Genomic DNA, 20937 nt, shown 5'->3' with positions numbered 1-20937 from the left:
CGGCCCAGCTGATCGTTTTTTAAGTGTTTTTGTTGTTTGAGTCCAGCTTTTGTTTTGGGGTGTTTTGTTTTGTTTTTTTGTCGTTGAGGTTTTTGCTCCCTGTGTTTTTATTGGCCGCCAGTTCCTGCTGTTATTTTTATGACTTCTTCTTGTGTTTTTTGTTCTTTGCGGTCATCAGGCTGTTTTAATGGTATGACTGCAGACTAGCAGAGCGTACGGTGACAGTAAAGCTTATCTTATCTCTTCTTCGTCCTCTTGCTTTATTTTGATCATGCTTTTGTCCGTGTGTCTCTCGTGCTTCTACTTCCTGTCTTTCGTTTCACCTTTTGTTTTTCTGGTCCACATTCCAGCCTCTCAGCAGACTTAATCCATCAGTCCAGCTTGAAAGAACTTGCAGTGAATTTGTTCCCCTCAGTTGAAGGAGCTGATCCCAATTTGACCCCCTCTGACTGCTGCAGTGACTGAACCTGATCTTTACTATGCTCATTATTTCATATGTACATTTGTGGACTTATTCTGCGTGTTTGTGTGTTATTAGTCTTTGTAACCGCTCCTGGTTGAACTGTTATAAGAGATTTTTAGTCTGTGTCGGCTCTCAGTCACCAGGATCGTGAGAAAAGGCAGCTGGAGGACTTATTTTGTTCCCGAGGATGTTTGCCTCTCATCCAGAAGTTTTCTTCAGTTCTAAAGAGTCCCGAGTCTTTAACTCCTGTGTGAGGTGGTCCGAGGGTCTTTGAATTAACATTAATCATGTGAGTGGTCACATGAGCCAAAGTGTGAAACAAGGCTTTTAATCTGAGGGGTTGTATAATTGTGTTACCGTCTGTGCCAGCTTCACTACACAGGACACATTTAAAGATCAAAAACAGTTATTTGAATCATAAAGATGTAAAATATTAATCAGTTACAGAAACTCGGCATGTGAAGGTTTTTGTGCCTTTCTCTGTGATCTGTGAGGAACTAAAACGAGTTGGACAATCCTGCTTCAAACTCTAAACACAAAAACTAAACCTGCACAGCACAAGGCCCCGTGGCTTGTGGAAACCTGAATATGTGATCGGGAATAAATCTGTTCAGAGCTCTGTGCTCAGAACAGATGGAATACATAAAAAGTGATGGCACAAGAATTTTGTGTTTTAAATAAATGTAAATATCTATTTTTGCAACAAACACAGAAACACACACAGATTCACTGCTGACAGATCACAACACCACACCTACAGCCAAAAAAAGCAAAATTGTTAATTTAAGAAAAATAAGTAACATCAGGTTAAAAGACAAAAGTTGCACCACATTTAAAAAATACTTTTGCTTTAAGTGCTCAGTACTTATAAAAGATGTGTTAAAGTCACGCGCATCCACAGGACCAAACGTCTAAGCTTTTATAACATGTTTAATGATGCACACCAAAGTAAAGAAGCTCTGCTTATGTTTAAGTTAAATGGATTTTTCAAGTTCTATCGTAAAATTGACACGTTTTGTAGACGGACTCAGGGCGCAGACCAGGAGACCTTTGCAAAAACTGACAGTGCGTTTATTTACAGTGATGTCACCAGGTCTACGCAAAGTGTTCAGGAGAGCCGGGGGCGGGAGCCCACAATGAGCACCGCTGCGGCAGGGGGGAGAGAGAGAGAACAAAAACGTGTTTCTAACACGGACTCAGCCGGTGAGGCACCGGGGCCGTGACAGAAATAGAGGAAAACAATTTATTTAACTGATGTAAACCTAACATAACGTTTCAGATCTATCTAAATAAACAGGACAGCAGCTGCGTCTTAGGTTTCTGTGGGGTTTTCAGGCTTCTTGCCTCTGTTGTGTTTTAATTGCAGTGACTTTCATAAAACTTGGGCCCGTGTGAGATAAGCCAACAACACGGAAACATAAACCTAAACTAAAAACATACCTGTCATGACTGAAACTGAAACATGACTGAAATGGGGGAAAAGAACTCAAAATAACATTTTAATTATGTATATTTATTAAATATATATGAAATATAATACCCTGCTGTTTGCTCTTAAAAGTTACAAACACCTGTTCACAGTATTTACGTTGTGTCCCACAGTCCGCACGGTTTACAGGAACACTGGTTTTCTGCTCATTTGAATATCTGGAAAACAAATAACTGGGATTGACTGCTCACTGCATGGTTCATGTGGGCTTTAATTCACCCTGTAAAGCCGAGTGTATCATAGTTAAGTTTGTGAGACTTCAACATCATCAGTGTGATTTTTTTTCCTAAATTAAGTGGACAATATGTTTTATGCAATAAGTTGCAAAATGAAAAAGTAAAAAAAACAAAAAATAAATAAACAATCTTAATGTTTAATAAACATTCAGTTTCCCCAAAATTCAGATTTTCTGGTAATTATTTTATGGTTCAGACTTTAAAAGTTTAAGGAGGATATGTTACATAAACTTCATAGTGTGCATCCATGCATCCGGTGCCTGTTTCTCTGAAGCAGCAGACTAAGCAGGCCTCGGCCTCCCTCTCCCTCCTCACCTCCTCCTGGTGGGAGCCAGTCGAGAAATGTAATCTATGCGTTCTCTTTTCATCAGAAGCTCATTTTCAACACTTACATCAGGGTAGAAACGTAGCTCGAAAAGTAAATCAGCAGATTTTGTTTTCATGCTCAGCGCTCGCTTCATCACAACAGAGCTGTGCAGCATCTTAATCGCTGCAAACACCGATCCCTCACCAATCACCCCTGACCCGGAGTCATTCCCGTCGCTTCACGCTCAGCTGCTAACTGCCCGGTGCGAGCTGGAGGAGATCTTTCAAATAAGTCAGAAGAACCACATCATCAGCAAACAGGGACATGAGGCCATGGAAGTGGAGGCACTCCACCCTTCAGCTGCGCCTGGAAATAAAGGTTCTGAACGGAGGTGAGTTTGACACCTGCAGGAAACCAGGCTTACTGCTGGGAGTGGACCCGAGCTCTCACTACAGCTGTACGGGGACGGGATAGCCTGACAATGGGCCCTGATACCCCCGTGTTCCCAAAGCAAATCAGATCGATCTCTTTGGGAATACGATCAGATCCGAGTACAGGAAACATGTTTGTGGGATAAACTCTGACACTCAAATATTCTGCAGAGGACAAAGAGCTGCCGAAGTTTAATAGATGGACCAAAAAATAAAAACATAGGATACAAACTTGGTCTTGAAGTCATAAAATATCTTTTATAGTAAATACTTGCAGTGAATTTCCTACATTTATTGTTCGATGTGTTTCTTGCAAACAAAACGAACGACGTCCTTTTGTGGCACCGTTAGAGGAACACGGGTTTTACATTTACACAACAATCCTGGGCACGAACGCTGGCGCGGACACATTAACCACCGCGGGAGTCTCGGTCATGGCGGCCTGTTGACAGCTAAACCTTTAAGCTGTTCTTGGCCACGCAAACACTGGGAACCATCGCACACATCCACAAGAACGTCAACATGTAAACACAACACACTGATTAATGATCACAACAGGAAATTACAGACTTCAGGTGTTTTCGTGGAGCACCTGAGGTTGTTAGAGTTCACTCGTCACATATTACAGACTCGAAACAACACAAAACAAACCACTGAAGCCACTGAAAGCTGGATTTCTTTCATATCTCTAAGAAAAGTAAAATATAAAAGATCATTCAAATCAAGGAGTCGGGGCAGATTCATGTGCGTGGCGACTTCCTGCAAAGCCTGATGTGAGAAAATAAACATTTAGCCCGATCCTAACGAGCAGACCGGAAACTGAACTTCTGTTGGGGCTGTTTGGTTGGGTTTTCCTGTTTTTTTTAAGCCCAATCTTCCCAAATTTTCCTTAATCTATCAAACAAAACCTGTTGACACACAGTAAGCCTGCAGCTTTCTGAGCCTTTGGAGCGCTGCCGGGATGCTAATCCGCACTACAGCACTTTTAGGCAGTTATTATAAAAGGCTGCTGAGTCACCCAAACATGTTTTCCAAACCAAATCCAAAATTACAGCTAAAAAAACCCCAAATCTGAAAATAAACGTTGTTTTCTCCGTTTTCAGCATGAAAATCAGTCTTGTTTATACATGAAGAGCTCAAACCAGTTAAAATCCCAGTAAGATGACTGTGATGGTGATTTTCCAGTTTAAATGTCAGGGTCAGAGTCACAGAAACACCGTAAACTTCACCATGTGAACCTTTTTAATTACAATAAATAACTGAACAAGTTACAAGCTGTGTTCAGTGACACGCACGAGCTCTACAGTCACCTTTGTTTACACTCACAGCCGATTGTGTTGGACAACAAAGCTGAAATCCAGATTAGACACACACACACACACACACACACACACACACACACACACACACACACACACACACACACACACACACACACACAGGCCTCCCTCCTCCAATCTGCTTTATTAAATCTCTGCTGTGTTTTTGTGCCAGATGGTGTTTCAGTTTAACTGGATCTGAACCTCCAACAAAGGTGGTGCAAACGCAGCCGCTTCACCTTTCATTTTGCCAGCAGGTGAAACTCAAACGTCTGTAAATCAGAAACATGGAAAACAACACGTTTAAGATTTTTTAGAAGAACATTGTGATCATCTGGGTTGTTACAGGTCGTGCTCGCTGGCTCGGCCAAACCTGAAACCTCAGTCAGCCGTAACAGCTGTGGTGACGGAGGCTATCAGCTTTCTCTGTTAACCCTTTCTGAGCTCACATGAACGAGTGACATCTGTCAACAATAGGCTGCAAAATTATGGCTGCAGTATCTGCAGAAATATGTCCATGTGGCTGCAGATTCAGACTAAAGGTTAAACTTTTATTTCCTGCTAAATCAGCTCGATCCGTGCAGAGTCCTGCGATTGTTCTGATGTTTGTGCTCGAAATGTTTTCTTAAAGTGAAGAGTCTTAAACCAGGGATGTCAAACATAAGGTCCGGGGGCCAGAATCAGCCTGCCAAGGTCTCCAATCTGGACAACTGGACAGGTTTGTAAAAAGTGAAGGTGAACATGCTTTTCAGACTTTTAACTGTATTTTTATACGGTTTCCCGCTGATAGAGAATCTGTGATTTTTACAGTAGATTCTGTCAATGAACAAAAACTTTCTCTATATAAACTTCAGGATCATCTGTGCAACTTCCATAATTTCCCCCTCGAGCCCAGAGCAGCATTTCTTCACCATGTGGAAAAACTCAGACTGCACTTGTTTCTCTTACATGAAAATATCTCAAGAATTAAATTTGTTTTTAAACTTGTTTACATAAAGACACAGGCTGTGAACGAGTTCGACTCTGGGTTTTCCTGACCTGGAGTGCGTGAAGGCGTGGCTCTCCCAGCATGCTCCGTACGGGCTCAGCATCGTTACTGCACTGATCCAACAGCTACATGCAGGTAAACCCAACAACGCTCGATTGTCCGTGAATCTCACTGCTCAGTAGTTTGACGGCAGTTTGTCTCTTACAGAAAAACGACTGATTCTTTATGCAGTAAAAGTCTCATTTTCAAGTGTGACCTGAGCCCCGCACGACGAAGTCGAACTTTGTGATACACGTGATGCACTTTTGACATTGCCACGGTAACTGATGCTGCTGACCTGACTTAATCCAGGCTGGATCTGGTTTGAGATCAACAGGTGTAAAGATGGGAGGGTATGCGGTTTATTTAAAACAGAAATATCACATTTTCCCGTTTGACAGTTTTAGTTTAGTAAGTCTGAGTTTGGCGCTTCGATCAAGAAACAGGAACCTAAACCTTCAGCTTTTGATTTGTAAATTGCAAATTCACCTTTGGCCAGAAAACCTTTGTACACAACAACGGTTGCATTGTGTTATCATGCAACGCGTGTCATGTGCTGTCCTTGATTGAATAAACTTAACTAACTACATCTGCTTTAAATTTACATGACAATCGTTTCTTTTATTTTTGTTTAAAGCACTTTGTAACACCTAGTTTTTTAACTTAAGTCTGATTATCAGTGAAGCACTTTGAAGTACATTAATCTGCATGAAAGGACCTGAGGTTACTACAGTGGATTGAGGAATTAGGTTTAATCATTATTCGTGTGCTGAAGCCTCTAAAATGTGATTGTTTGCTGCTTTGTTTTGTATTTTGGACCAAAAAGGCTCTTCATCTCTCATTAGGAATGATTTCTGACAGGTTGTAGTTAAAGTGACTTAAGTCCTCAAACAGAGTGTGGACAGACTTCACATCAGCCTCAACAAACCGAGCTCTTGTTTTCAAAGTCAGTTTCCTCGTGGGTAATAAATCAGATTTCTCTGACAGAAGAAGCTCGTCTGATCCCTGCTTGCCTCCTCTCCTCTCTCCGAGGCGGTCGGTCGGCGGTGTCAGTTTTTCCGCTGCTCGGGTTCGCCACCAGCTGCACAGATTACCGCCCTGTTGCCAAAACAGCACGGGTATTTATGAGCAGCTTTCAGGAGTTAGATTATCGTGTGTCTGGTCTCACAAAACATGAACTTGGCTGACTCCCCGTTCGCTCGGCAGCTACCATAAGCCCGCCATTCCCGAGGGGCGCAGACGCCTGATGTAACCTCCCAGCTGTCCTTTCTGCTTACCTCTGGTGTAAAACCAAGCGCTCCAAACTTTGGAACCAACTGGAAGACGTGAATCACGTTGAAGGTCTGATCTCTTGTTTGATTTCACCTGCAAAATCCGATTTAGTCATCAAGGAGAGGAGCCAAAGGAGGGAGGAGGTTTAAAGGAGATTCAGCCAACAGAAGTAACGAGGATAAGGCTTTCACTCTGAGGACAAAGGAGGTCGCATGCCATAATGTGGACGGTACACAGCATGCAAGCATTAAGCAGCACTTTCATTTGAAGAGTGCATTGAAAAGCATGATATGCATTCTTATTGTATTATAGTGATCTGGGCCCCATTCCAGAAAGATTTTAAATGTAAACCCTGAGGGTGGTAACACAGACATGAGGGAAACTCAGACTCAGACACTAACCTGCTCAGATTTCTCTCTGGCTCCTCCCCTCAGTTCAAATCACAACAACAGTCGCCTCAAGGTGCTTTATATTGTAAGATAGACCCTACAGTAATACATACAGAGGAAAACCCAACAATCATATGACCCCCTATGAGCAGCACTTTGGCGACAGTGGGAAGGAAAAACTCCCTTTTAACAGGAAGAAACCTCCGGCAGAACCAGGCTCAGGGAGGGATAGTAGTACTTTCCAAGGATAGTAGGCGTGTCCAGGTACGTACGTTCTTTTAGAGCAGAGCTACAGATTAAAAACACCCAAGGCGAAGCGGTCAAAAGTCTGGCTGTACTTCACAGCAAAAGATGCAAACTCAGCAGCCTGCAACAAGTGCTTTAAGGCAGCGGTCCCCAACCCCCGGGCCTCGGACCGGTACCGGTCCGTGAGTCGTTTGGTACCGGGCCGCGAGAGTTGAGGCTCAGGTGTGAAATGTATAGTTTTCAGGGTTTTTGTCGGTTTTGAGCGTTATTTTGTCATCGTTTTTATCGTTGGGTCTTTTCACGTGTGTTATGAATAAATCTTCTTTTTTCGATACTGGTACTAGTTTTATTTTGTTGTATTTATCCGCGACACCTTAAAGGCCGGTCCGTGAAAATATTGTCGGGCATAAACCGGTCCGTGGTGCAAAAAAGGTTGGAGACCGCTGCTTTAAGGTGATACTGTGCAAAGGAGGTAACACCTCGAATCTGATGAAACACCTGGCGATGCATAGTGTTTTTTAAAAGCCGAGAAATGCGCCGTATTTGATAGCTTGCTGCGAGACCTCACACCGAGCACATCTACTGTGGGTGTGGTGCCTGTTATCGGACCGGAGTTAGCAACATCCCCCAAAAACCCGAAGAGGAGAGTCCTGGTGTAACCGGTGTGATTCTGCGTTGTGTCTGATAAAAAAGGTAAAAGAAAGAAAGACCTCCAAGTAAATAATTTGGCCCCTAGCCCTGCCAGTGTAGCAGAAATGATGAGGATGATGATGCAGCAGCAGCCGTTCTTCTCTGCGTGAGTAGCTTAATGTTGTTCGTGTGCAATTTACGTTGAGTAGGCTAACCACGTTATTACATTAATGCATGTAAGGTGAACTAGCAAACATCATCATAGCTACATGCAGCTGTCTTCTTGTTTGATGGCAGATGCTCCCTTCACCCTGGCCAAAAAGGCTAAAATGACCAAAGAAAAAGTGGAAGACGGTTAAACATGAGAGGACAAAGTTTGTGTTTTTCCATTGTTTAAGCACTGCTTCCAGCCAAGAGTGATACCATATATGCCCCATAGCTGCAGAAAAGGCTAACATTGTTATCTTTTTACAAAAAAACAGCTGAACATGAGAGGTTTTTGGACCAATTTTGTGTTCTCCATTCTTTAAGCACCGGTTTGAGCACCGTTTAAGCACCGGCACCGTTTCAAAAGTACCGGTTTGGTACTGGTATCGGATAAAACATAAACGATACCCATCCCTAGAGCTACACATAAACTGTTAAAGTCTCCAGTATATAAACGTGTGTCATCTGCGTATAGTTGCACTTCTCTTCTTGTTCCTACCATCCAGTCGCTTCCCTCTGCTGTTCTGTTTATTTCTGCTGTAAAGTTGACATTTTAACATCTCACTTCTGGAGCCAGGCTCACTTGGACATTTGAAGAACTGCAGTTTTCACACTTGGCCACTTGATTTTAAATGAGCTTAGTTGGTGTTTATCATCTCTATCTTTTGCCTCATATTTCGTCTTCGTTCTGAATGCCTGGAAGATTTTTTTTGACTTTGTTTCATTGAACCAGAAAACGTATACCAAAGAGTTCATCGATAGTTTGTGCACGACTATGATGAGGTATGACAGTCTGTCTGTCACTGTAAAAGCTCGCCAACGCAATTTATCAAGCATGATCTGCCCATGTCGGTGCAGACACTGTGTCTTTGACCTCCGTGGCGGTCTTTGATTGACCTCTGTCATCGCAGCTTTGGATGTCGCGTGGTCGTAGCCGCAGCTGTCGTCACGGGCCAGATTTCCAGGATCACCGATAATCTGTCTGCGTGTTTGACAAAGACCTCTCAACCCGACTGTTTCCTTTTCAGGTATTTACACCGGTCACCCGCCCCTTGTCAAACAAACTGTGACAGATATGGTGGCGTCATCGGCGAACAATATCATATTTACTCTGCAAGCCTGACATGATCCAGATCAGACTGGTTTAAACTGTTTGAGGAAGAGGAGGAGGGAGTCCGGGCGAAGAAACAAGGACAGTAGACGGGGAGTTACTCGCTGTCAGACCCTGTTAGGAGTGAGGCGGCCGTACTGTACCGCGGTAACTCCCAGTGGAGAGTACAGTGCAGAGAGGCACTGGGTCCCGGTTATCCAAGTTGGCGATATTATGACGGTCTGAGCCATTAAACCAACACGCGGCAAATGAAATCAAGCAAGCTATTAATAGCACCTGGCATTGGAGTGGAAACTCCCTCTGAACACACACATCATCCTGTGTTTACTTTCATACATGCAGTCCCCTGCAAGGCTTTTCACAAACACACAACAGTGCAGGGAAACTGCACACTCTTCATTGAGAGAATGGGAAGGAGGAGGAGGAGGAGGAGGAAGGCCTGGCTGGTGCAGCGGCGGAGCGTCCACACGGCCACGAGGCAGCAAAACGTCCATTACAAATCAAAACATTTGGTTCATTCATTTCAGGATGTTTTCTTCGCTCCCTCCTCCTCCTCCTCTGTTTACAGGGCTCACACACTGACCTACATTGGCTGTGATGAAATCACAGTGTGTGTGTGTGTGTGTGTGTGTGTGTGTGTGGTTGGCGATGCCACGTTGAGGACGTGAGTGTTTGTTTATACTCCTGCCTTTAACATTTGCACGCCTGCATGCACACGTCTGCTATTTATGACATGTGAAGCACAAGAAGAGTTTCATATTTTTGGAGCTTTTTGTTACTGAGAAGATTTTTAGACCCAAACAAAACCGTAATAAGACAAACTGTTCCTAAACTCAATTCATACATACATTTATTTCCTGGAAAGGTACCAGGAAATAAAAAATGTTTTCTTGTATTTGGATGTTTTTAAAACGTCTGGACTGAAGCATCATTTCTAAAACGAGACCTTCCCACACCGTCACAGCCGGTGGGCCGATGTCTGTGTGCACAGTAAGAAGGTTGTGGGTTTGAATCCACTGTCAGCTGGCTCTTTCTATGTGGAGTCTGCATGTTGTCCTCATGCCTGTGTGGGTTATGTCAGCTTACCTGGTGATTCTAAAATGGTTGGGAGTCAGTGTGAGTGACAGTCCTTCTCTGTGTTGGCCCCGCCCCTCACGCCGTGACAATCTCCAGTCTCGCATAATTTTGTTGAGTAAATCTATTTCTGAACAAAAGACTTTATATAAAGGTGACAGAAAAAATGCCACGACACGAATGTAAGACTGAAACCTACACAGGAACAGTCTATGAGGTCTCAGTCACCAGGACTTTGGTGAAAAACTCAGAGAGACACCAGAAGTACGCTGAGGATGACCTGGAGAAAGGTCCTGCAGACTGGAAGCATCCTTCAGTCAGATGAGACTCAACCAGAAGTTTGCGGCCACAGAGATGCTGCTAATGTCTGGAGAAAGAACGGAGAGAACAGCGTCCCCACAGTGAAGCACGGTGGTGGGAGCATTATGCTGTGGAGATACTTCAGTGAGTTGTAACGGCGTTTTGCGAGGAAGGAGCAGCTAGCAGGTCCAGCGGGCATGTGGGGTGGAGGTTAGCCGGACAACTCTGAGGCCAGTCAGTTAGAACGGCAGAACAAGACCGTACAAGCCAGGTCTCCACGCCTCTGCGCTATCCGTACATACATGTGTGGGGGTCAGGTCCAGCCCGTTGCAATGGTACGGTCTCTCTAAACAGACGGACGGAGGAAGCTTGCTCGACTGTATGGGCTGCTGCTACACTCACACTAAGGCTACGTTCACTCTGCAGGTCTTAATGATAAATTCCAAGTTTTTGATCAAATCCGATTGTTTTGTCTGCTCGTTCACACTACAAATAAAATGCGACAGCAAACGCGCTCTAGTGTGAACGCTCAAAGCGGCGCAAAAGAAGCCGTCACACACAACGCGCTCTGTTTAGACCCAGACCAACAGTATTGTTTGACTGATGACCTTAATATAAAGACTTCGGACTTCATGTTTCACAATTTTTGCTTTAAGTTATTTTGCTATTTACATAATAATGTAAATAACCTAATAATGATCCTTATTGCTGTTTTAGAGGAGCGGTGCTTCAAAGGATAGCTGCAGATTTCTGTCAGAATCTGCAGATTATACAGAACAAATAAAATGTTCACGTTTCTCCAACGTTGTCTTCCCAACAGTTTCACTGGATGTCCAGGAAGCGTTCACGATGTCTTCTCCGGCGCTGATAATCGGCGTCTGTCTTGTGTCAGTGACGTAAAAGACGGATTTAATGCGACATGACCATGCGCTTTCGCCTGCAGTGTGAACGTAGCCTAGGAGACTCTCCAATGACTACAATAATTGGACGACACCCCCTAGCGGTGCCACAATAAGTGTTGTTACACTGTGTGGAGCTGGGAATCTCACTGAGGGGGAAGGATCATGGAGGAAGGAGATTCAGCAGCAAAACTGGGTCTGAGTCATCTTCCAACAGGACCGCGACCTAAATCATAAACTTCTGTAAACTTGACTGTTTCTATCGAAAACATGATGGATGTTTGCAGAAGGAAAACAATTAAAACATTTCTCGGCTCTTTAGGACGCCATTTATTCTGGATTCGTGGTTGTTAGAGCGCCTCCTACAAAACCAGAACAGAGCTGGAGTTTTTCAGCGTGTAGAAGTTGTTCAGCAGGACTTTTGTGTCCTGTTTGAGGTGATGAGCCGATCAGCTCTCGTGACTCTTCAGAGTAAATCTGCTGTTATCCTCCAAGTCTCCTCCTTTGCTTCCTCTTATGTAATCTGCTCTCCTTTGTGCTTTGTTACCCACCGTGCACGTGTTCGATGATTTGCAGACTTTTCTGTTGCCGCCGCTGACTCTGGACCAGTTCGAGGTGTCCCTCGCAGGCCACCGTATAGCCCACTTCACACCTAAAGTAGATTAATGGGTCAGTTTGGCGAAGTTCATCCAGGGTTCAAGTAAAGGTTCAGCTAGAGTTCAGCCAAGCGGAGAGGGAGGAGGGAGAGTCTGTGCCGCTCTGCTGGAAACCGCTGCAGACTGAAGAGATGGAAATATGGAAATAGAATAACAGGACAAAGAGACGCAAACACAGAACATTTAGTTCATTATTTGTGCAGAAAATCATGATCGTACATGCATGAAGAGCAAAGTGTCTTTAAATCAGTGTTAAAGGTCAAAAGGGGACGAAACATGCAGGTGTCGGTCCTGATGACCTTCAGCTTTTATCAATGAAGACTCAAAACTCAGATAAACGTCGCAGTTTTTCTGTTGCAATGCAGACGTAACGTACAGCTTATGGTCGTGGTAAATTATGCATGACCGTGTGAGCATTTGTTCCTGCCTGAACCCAGGATCGGGAGGGGGCGGGTACAGCATTTGACTTATTCATGATGCTATAGCTGCAGCTCGGCGCCACTTTACTACCACGACCTCCCAGCTTAGGCTTAAGCTGCAGGGTTAAACTGCAGTTGTGAGGTCAGGGTCACGGGAGGTCACAGAGAGACGACCATGTGTGGACGCCACAGAGGATTTCACCTCTAGAAGAAACCGATCAGTGTTCATCTCTCTTCTCTTCTTCTCTTCTATTGTTCGTGTTTCTGCCAGGATGGAATAAAGTTTAGTTTACATCACTCAAGGCTGCAAATGAGTGCTGCTAACATGATACTGCTACATTTTTATGTGATGTCAGTGATATACTGGCGATCGTGGCTCAAGAGTTGGGAGTTCGCCTTATAGTCTCTTGTAGTCTCGGTCGTTGTGTCCTTGGGCAAGGCACTTCACCCGTTGTCTACTGGTGGTGGTCAGAGGGCCCGGTGGCGCCAGTGTCCGGCAGCCTCGCCTCTGTCAGTGCCAGGACCTGCAATGTAGCTTACCATCACCAGTGTGTGAATGGCTGAATGTAGTGTAAAGCACTTTGGGGTCCTTAGGGACTAAATAAAGCGCTATACAAATGCAAATACAGGCACGACAAGACTAAGCCAGACATGTCTGAGAGCGAGAGCTGCTGTCAGCCAAGAAAATGCTGGCAGCGTGGCAGTCCACGAAGGCATAGATGTGACGATCCTATGTGATTTTCAGAAAAGCTGACCTCTGAAACAGCTTCATCGCCTCACGTCAAAGAAGGAGACGAGAAAAAAAAGACAACATACAACAGCTGAGAGAGCCACAGAAAGCATGTGGACTCTGTCTTTTATATACAGTCTATGGTGTAGAAACCAGTGATGCGTCTTTGAGAACGCCTAATGAATGCCTCCTCCCACCATAACCAGCAGCATCACTGCTGTGATGGAATGTAACTTATTACATATACTCAAGTACTGAAGCACAGTTTTAATATATTTGTGATTTGATTGTTGTTGTACTGCTCTCTGATGTGAATACTGTACCTTGTACTTCCTTATTTTAAACACAGCTGAAGTGACACATTTGTTCACCTCGGTTGTATGTGTGGTCTGCAAATTATCAGCACACATTCCTTTAAAAGTTTATAAACAAATCCAGGCTCATCATTGTCAGTCATTGGTCAGGAAAGCTTGACCATTTATTGTTTTTGGTGAACGTGCAAAGGACCCAAAGGACGCTGCACACTTACAGGCTAGCAAACATGCTCGTTTAGCTCGTTTTACTCTAACGGGACCAGAGTTCACAGAATGGCCACCGAGTCGGATTCAGAGACTGAGATGATAAAATTATCAGGAAAGCTTGTTTACTGAGCTCATTGCGTGAGGACACAGGTGACTTTTCCCACAGACTGCTTTACAATCTGACTCAAACAACAGAAGTCGCCCCCTGCTGGGCTTCAGACAGAATGCAGATCCACAAACACCAGCTCACACACACACACAAACCCTTCCATTAAATTGAGCATTAATGTCAACATTGGACTGAAAGGACAAGCATCCTTCATCTCACACACAGACACACAAAGACACACACACACACACACACACAGAGACACGCGCACAGACACACACAGAGACACACAAAGACACACCAGGCGTCCTGTGTGCTGTTTGGACTCAGAGGAGTCAGACACCAACTGACCAGACAAATGTTCTTTTGCTTTTTCTCTCAAAACACTGCCGCTGGCTGTGTGTGTGTCTATTTCTGTGTGTGTGTGTGTGTGTGTGTTTGTGTGTGTGTGTGCTGATGCCCTCCCACCCTCCAGGTTTGTGTGTATTATAGCGGCCCGCTGCTCCTGTGTCCTTTGATTAAGGTCAATTTCGTTAGTAGGGTTGGAAACACATCCCCCACCCAAACAAACACACACACACACACACACACACACACACACACACACATTTCATCTGAGTCAAATCAACCATCCTGTAACGTTTCCTGTAATCAGCATGTGGCATCTTCGCAAAAAAGCCATAAAAGTGTTAAAGATTAATGCAAAATCAACAGGCTCATGTCCACATCAGGATTTCTGTCATTTAAATGGATTCATGCATCTTTATCTGCTGACCGCGTTTTTCAAACACTGTATTTCTGCTTCACACTAAAATGTTAAAACCTTCCCAAATACGAGGAAACAGCGGTCCTGTTCTTGTCCACAAACGCTCGTGTGTTGTGCTGAAGTTAAAAATAGGCTCAGGCTGTAGTGAGATGGTGCAGCCCGTCTACCAGGCGAGTCACTGGAACACAGTTTTATTTAACATGGCGGCGTGGGAAACCGCAAACGCTCTTGAGGAAATGAGGGAAGAGCTGAAAAAAAGCAAAAATACAAACAGAAATAAAGCTTCCCTCAAAGATGCTCTGCGTAACACGATGTTCACCGCGTGGTGGTGAGTAGCAGGTCTGTGTGACTGGAAAAACTGTTCAGAAGTAACAGGAACTCTGTGCTCAGGTGTAAACAGTACAAACAATCGATGGTTGGCATGAAATTAGTATTTAAAAAGTGTTAGTATAGAAAAGGATATCGTACTCATATATCTGCGTATACACAGGTTACAGATCCAAAGAACACGATAAACTAGAAAAACTCAGGCCTACACTCACTGCAGTAGTACAACGATCCAGCGATGAGTAGCACAGAGCTGTCGTCTTAAGTAGAATAAAATAGAATACAATAGAATAATCCGTTAATTGTCCCACAAGGATAAATTTGGTTGTAACAGCAGCAGAATAAAATCACATATAAAAACAGAACAGGACACAGAAAAAAAAAATTACATCATGGACAGTAGTTACAAAACCAGAGTACTGTACAGTTATTAAGATTAAAGTATAGGGTTTTTTAAATATAAACTGAGAAAAATAGTGTGCAAGTTAAGTAGTAGTAGTAGTTGTGGCTAGAGACATAAACATAACAAGTGGATAACAAGTGGATGGTGAGTTTATTGCAGGTGTAGAGATTTATTGTAGGTAGAGCAGAAACCTGTAATGAGTTCTGCCCAAACAGAGAGGGAGAGAAAAACAACCAGTATCCAAAACCAACAACAAACCCGAATGGGAAAACCTGAGAAACATGGAAGACCATGACAAATGTCCAAAGAAGGTGTCACATATGCCAGCTAGCAGCAACTAACAGGCGCTAACACCTGTTAACAGAGGCTAACAGCTGCTTACAGTGGCTAGCACATGCTAACAGCTGCTAAAAGTGGCTAACAGTGGCTAACAGCTGCTAACAGTGGCAAAAATAGTAGCTATGCTGATAGAAAAGTTCAGGATATCCTCAACAGCTCACCTCAGTATGGTTGTCATCAGATGAAAGTGAGTTTCACTCATCAACACGTATTCCCAACTCGGACTCCTTTCCCAAAATTTGCAGCCTCTTCCAGAGTAAATAGACGTGCACACATAAGTTCCTTTCCATTAGTATCTACTCGGATTGACTCGCCACAGTCCTTCGCAGGTTTCACGGTTTTCCATCAGGTTCATAGTGCCTGGTACAAGGTACTAAAATAATACCTGCACAGCTGAGGCGCCAAGCAGTCCAAGCAGGTACTAAAATGTGACGGCATCAGACTGCATGCTATCGATTGGTTGGTCAGTGGCATCGCTCGATGAGTCATGCATCTCGTTCACAAAGATCTAAATTGCCATTTTTGAAACCTGGCAATGAAAGAAACGGCTACAAAAAACAACACAGTGTTCCCCGAGTCTGATGAAAAGCCACAGACCGAGCAGCAGGTATGTCTTCGGCTGTGTTGTAGCATTTGTGTCACATGCTAATTACGTGACGTAATGCTTCGCCGTGCTGCTATAACGACGACCTCACACATTATGTGGGACCTGATTGAAACAAAACAAACAGTCAAGCCGAGTCGAGTCATGGCGATCATGGCGAGTCGATCTGAGGAGGTATCAATGGAAAAGGCGTTTTATTGAGCACAGCAGCCACAGTAGCTAGGATCATGCACTAGGATTGGGAGGAGTAAGAAAACAGACTTCAGTTGGCTGCAGCCTACTGACGTAACCTAAGAGCTAGCTGGACTGGCTAAAAGCGTTGTGTCAAATACTCACTGAGTCTGGAGTAATTCAGGACTTCATGTGACTCTTTGTTCTGTCGTATATGTGTGGCTCTTTGTTTACGCTGTTTAATGCAGTGTGGCCCAATGGAAAACCTGAGTTATTCATCCATTTCCTCTTCTGAAAGTGAGTGACTTTACTAATTTTATTGATTGATTTATTGGTTAGCTGTTGGAATTTAAAGTCTGAGTGTTCAGACTGCTGCTAATCACAGACATGATTTGTTCTACAGCACAAAATAGATGTCATTTGCTGGACTGTTGTGAAAACCAGTAACTCGGTTAAATTTCCCTTTTTCATTAGATTGATAAATGTGAGTGTAAACATGTCTATTAACTCGCTGTCCACTGTTGTTTTCATCTCTGTGTCTGATAAGAAAGAAGATAACGAATTTATTTAACCACTGACCACCAAATATACTTCCCAGATTACGCAACAACTGCATCATGTTGCCATGGCAACTTTATTAAACACATATGCAGTTATCATCAAATTAGTTGTGGTGTAATTTTAGGTAAAAGAAAGCGGACAAATCTCCACCATCTTTATGGTCGTCGGACCGTCTCCTAACTTAGAGGATGAGTTTCATTCAGTGTTTGTAAAGCTTTCTCTGAGTGTCTGAGCGATTTCCTCCTTTTAAATGCCCGGTCGCGGCAGATGGCCCCGCCCCTCCCTGAGCCTGGTTCTGTCGGAGGTTTCTTCCTGTTAAAAGGGAGTTTTTCCTTCCCACTGTCGCCAAAGTGCTGCTCATAGGGGGTCATGTGATTGTTGGGTTTTTCTCTGTATGTATTACTGTAGGGTCTACTGTACAGTATAAAGCACCTTGAGGCGACTGTTGTTGTGATTTGGCGCTGTGTAAATAAAATTGAATTGAATTTTGTATTTGTCCAGTTCCCGCTCATCAACTTGGAAATTAGTGCCAGGGGTGTTCACTCTGGTTAAGAGGGACAGCGTTCGATCTTTGCTCTGATAACTCACGACTTTGATGAGGATCTGATGCAAACATCTTGTTTATCTGGCACCACAGGACACCTTCAGCACCTGTGGACTCCTCGCCCTGATGGTTTTAGCAGCAGGCGTGGGACAAACCCACTGCCAGGTGCCCAGTTTGAATGTCGTAGCTGATGGCTGTGTACAATAATTATGAATATAAGACAACATATGTTCTATTTTATTTATTGAATTTTTGTTAAGCATTTAAAATCAAACACGTGAGCTCGATGAATATAACATATGAAATGTAGGTCCTGTAAGTTTAAAGCTCTGAGTCACAACGAATCAGAAAGACTTCACCAGCTTTCACGTGTGTGTGTGTGTGTGTGTGTGTGTGTGTGTGTGTGTGTGTGTGTGTGTGTGTGTGTGTGTGTGTGTGTACTGGATGACATTACTAAAAAGAGTCGACATGTTACACAGCAGTGGAGGTTTTAAACCCTCCAGCATCACACACACAAACTCACACACACTCGCAGGCTCTCAGCTTGGCTCTGTGCCCATATGCATGACAAGACCTCTGGGACCCCCTAAGCACACACACACACACACACACACACACACACACACACACACACACACACCACCACCACCGCTCCCATCCCCATCTAACTCGGCAGCCCAGTGCCTAATAGCGCCCAACATCTTCTCCTGACGTGACTGTGTGTGTGCGTTCATGTGTGTGTGCATGTGTGTGTGACTGTGTGTGTGTGTGTGTGTGTGTGTGTGTGTGCATGTGTGTGTGCGTGCATGTGTGCATGTGTGCGCACGGCTGTGGCAGAAAGAACACTGCGACCTAAAAACCCAGCTCACTGAGAGCGACTGCACGCCGAACAGAAGGCTCATCCAAGTGTAAACACACACAGAGTACAGACCAGCGTGAACACACACACACACACACACACACACAAGGCACGTGGACACATGCAGTTAGTCTCACACACACAGCAGATGCAGACAAATTAACACACAAACTGTCGCACTCAAAGAGAACAATGGTGCTGTACACACACACACACTCCTCACACACTGTGTGCGTGTGTGTGTGTGTGTGTGCAGTGTCCTCTTTCAGCCTGACAAATCTTTTCTTTTCCAGAAACAAGAAATTCAGATCATGTGATGACCACTGAAGCGTCTCCATGACGACCGGGGGAAGCCATGCTTCCTCTCAGACTGAGTTACTCAGAGTTGCGTTGCTGACATCTTGTGTTGCACGAGTGTACGTGAATCCAGACACACATTTATAATCTGAACGACTCTCAGCTTTTAAAAATGAGGCGGGCGCCTGTGGGAGCATTTAAGGTGGTATTTCTGTTTATTCTGAGACCTTAAAAGTGATTTCAGAGAAAGTGATCAGAGACCAAATGAACACGGAGAGACCATGTGGAACAATGACCGCTCTTCTGTGATGACCTGTGATCAGAATCCCAGCAGTGATGGGAGTTAGGACCAGACCCGAGTCTAGATGGTGGTGTTGAAGATGAAGACGGAGGCTTGGATGGAGCTCTGAGTGACCAGGGTGAGCTGAAGATGAGTAAAGAGAGACAGTCGATCAGACAATAATACTAACGACGTATTTAATCATGTATTTATTTCCCCTTTAAAGTGATCATTATCCTGAGAGTGAAATATAAAAAGTCAGGTCAAGTATCACAAAGCTTTTGTCCAAAAGAGTGGCAGCAGCACCCGAGAGCCTCGCCGCTGCACGCAGACGGCATCCTTTAAAAACGGTGCCGGTTACGGTTTGAGACCAGACACGGCCTGGCTGCGCTACAGACGCCGCCGGGCTGCACGGAGCGCGCTCAGTGTGGTCGTGTACAGTAAATATTTTTACAGCACAGATCATGTTGGCTTCATGTCAGAGTCCTCAGCTGTCAGCACAACACCGGCCCCTGGCAGGGAGAGCGACGAAGAGCAGCGAGAGAGCCAGAAAACCCCGAGCACAGGAATGCATCTGTTATCACAGCGTTCAAACACTGCAGTCAGAATCACTGCTTTACACGTTTGAAATGAAAGATCATTCAAATATTACACAAAAGAATGAAATAAAAAATGTGTTTATTTCCTTACATATTACAGCACACGCTCAGTAAAAGCACCAGAAACATCAAATGTAACACTTTTAAACACAGTTTTATCGTCACTGTTTGGTTTTTTATTTAGAAATGTATAGAAATCATAAAGAGGATGATAATGAAAGGTGATTATGAACCATAATATCTGCAGAAAGTCCTCAATTAAGTAAAGTGCTGCTAAATGTGCGCAGAGCTGGCACAGCAGAAAGGAGAATCCATTTCCTCTTTACATATTTCTACATTAATGTCACTGTTAAAGCTTTTTATGTCATTCCAGACGTTTTATTCTTCACTTTCTTTATTTTCAACATCAACTGAAAACCACAAATACTGAAATACAGCAAAATCCTGCTCCTCACATACAAGGTCTTAAATAATCAGGCCCCATCTTATCTTAATGACCTTGTAGTACCATATCACCCTATTAGAGCACTTCGCTCTCGCTCTGCAGGCCTACTTGTTGTTCCTAGAGTATTTAAAAGTAGAATGGGAGGCAGAGCCTTCAGTTTTCAGGCCCCTCTTCTGTGGAACCAGCTTCCTGTTTGGATTCAGGAGACAGACACTATCTCTGCCCCCTATGAGCAAGCGCTTTGGTGACAGTGGGAAGGAAAAACTCCCTTTTAACAGGAAGAAACCTCCAGCAGAACCAGGCTCAGGGAGGGGCGGGGCCATCTGCTGTGATTGGTTGGTGTGAGAGAAGGAAGACAGGATAACGACTGTTTGCCGCGAACACTCGTTAAATTAATGAGATGTAAATGTTAGTGTTAAACTGCTAGAGTTTCATCTTTGTCTGACATAAATCTCTATTTTAGGGGGTTAAAGGTCATGTGTAGGATGATGACCTCTGCGTTCCTCTGATGATGTACGCGGTCGCGAGCTGATTGTGTGTGCGTACTGCTCCATCGGTCTTTGTAGGAACGCTGATGTGAGGACTTTTTGGACAGTAAGGACACGTTTGCGTTGGTTGTGAGAGAATCAGAATGCATCATGTCAGCGAGTGTCAAGACAAGCGCACACATGTGTGTGTTGTGTGTTGTGCCGTGCTCTTTGCACTGGATGTGCCGGCACATTCGGACCCCCTGGCTCCAGTTGGGATCAGCGTCCTTCAGGAACAGGACTGACGAGCTGCTGTTTTCTATGAATGTGAGTCTGAACTGATTCACATTCCTAAACTGGATTTTTGCTGCTTAAATGCTTAAATGTGATGTCAGGTCTCTTTCTCTGTCCTCACTGGCAAAATGCAGAAGCCAGTTGAC

Source organism: Simochromis diagramma, unplaced genomic scaffold (assembly GCF_900408965.1).
Source record: "Simochromis diagramma unplaced genomic scaffold, fSimDia1.1 OVJJ01000176.1, whole genome shotgun sequence".
NCBI classification, from domain to species: Eukaryota; Metazoa; Chordata; class Actinopteri; order Cichliformes; family Cichlidae; genus Simochromis; species Simochromis diagramma.
The sequence above is the reverse complement of the archived record's forward strand: the minus strand, read 5'-3'. Positions refer to the sequence as shown.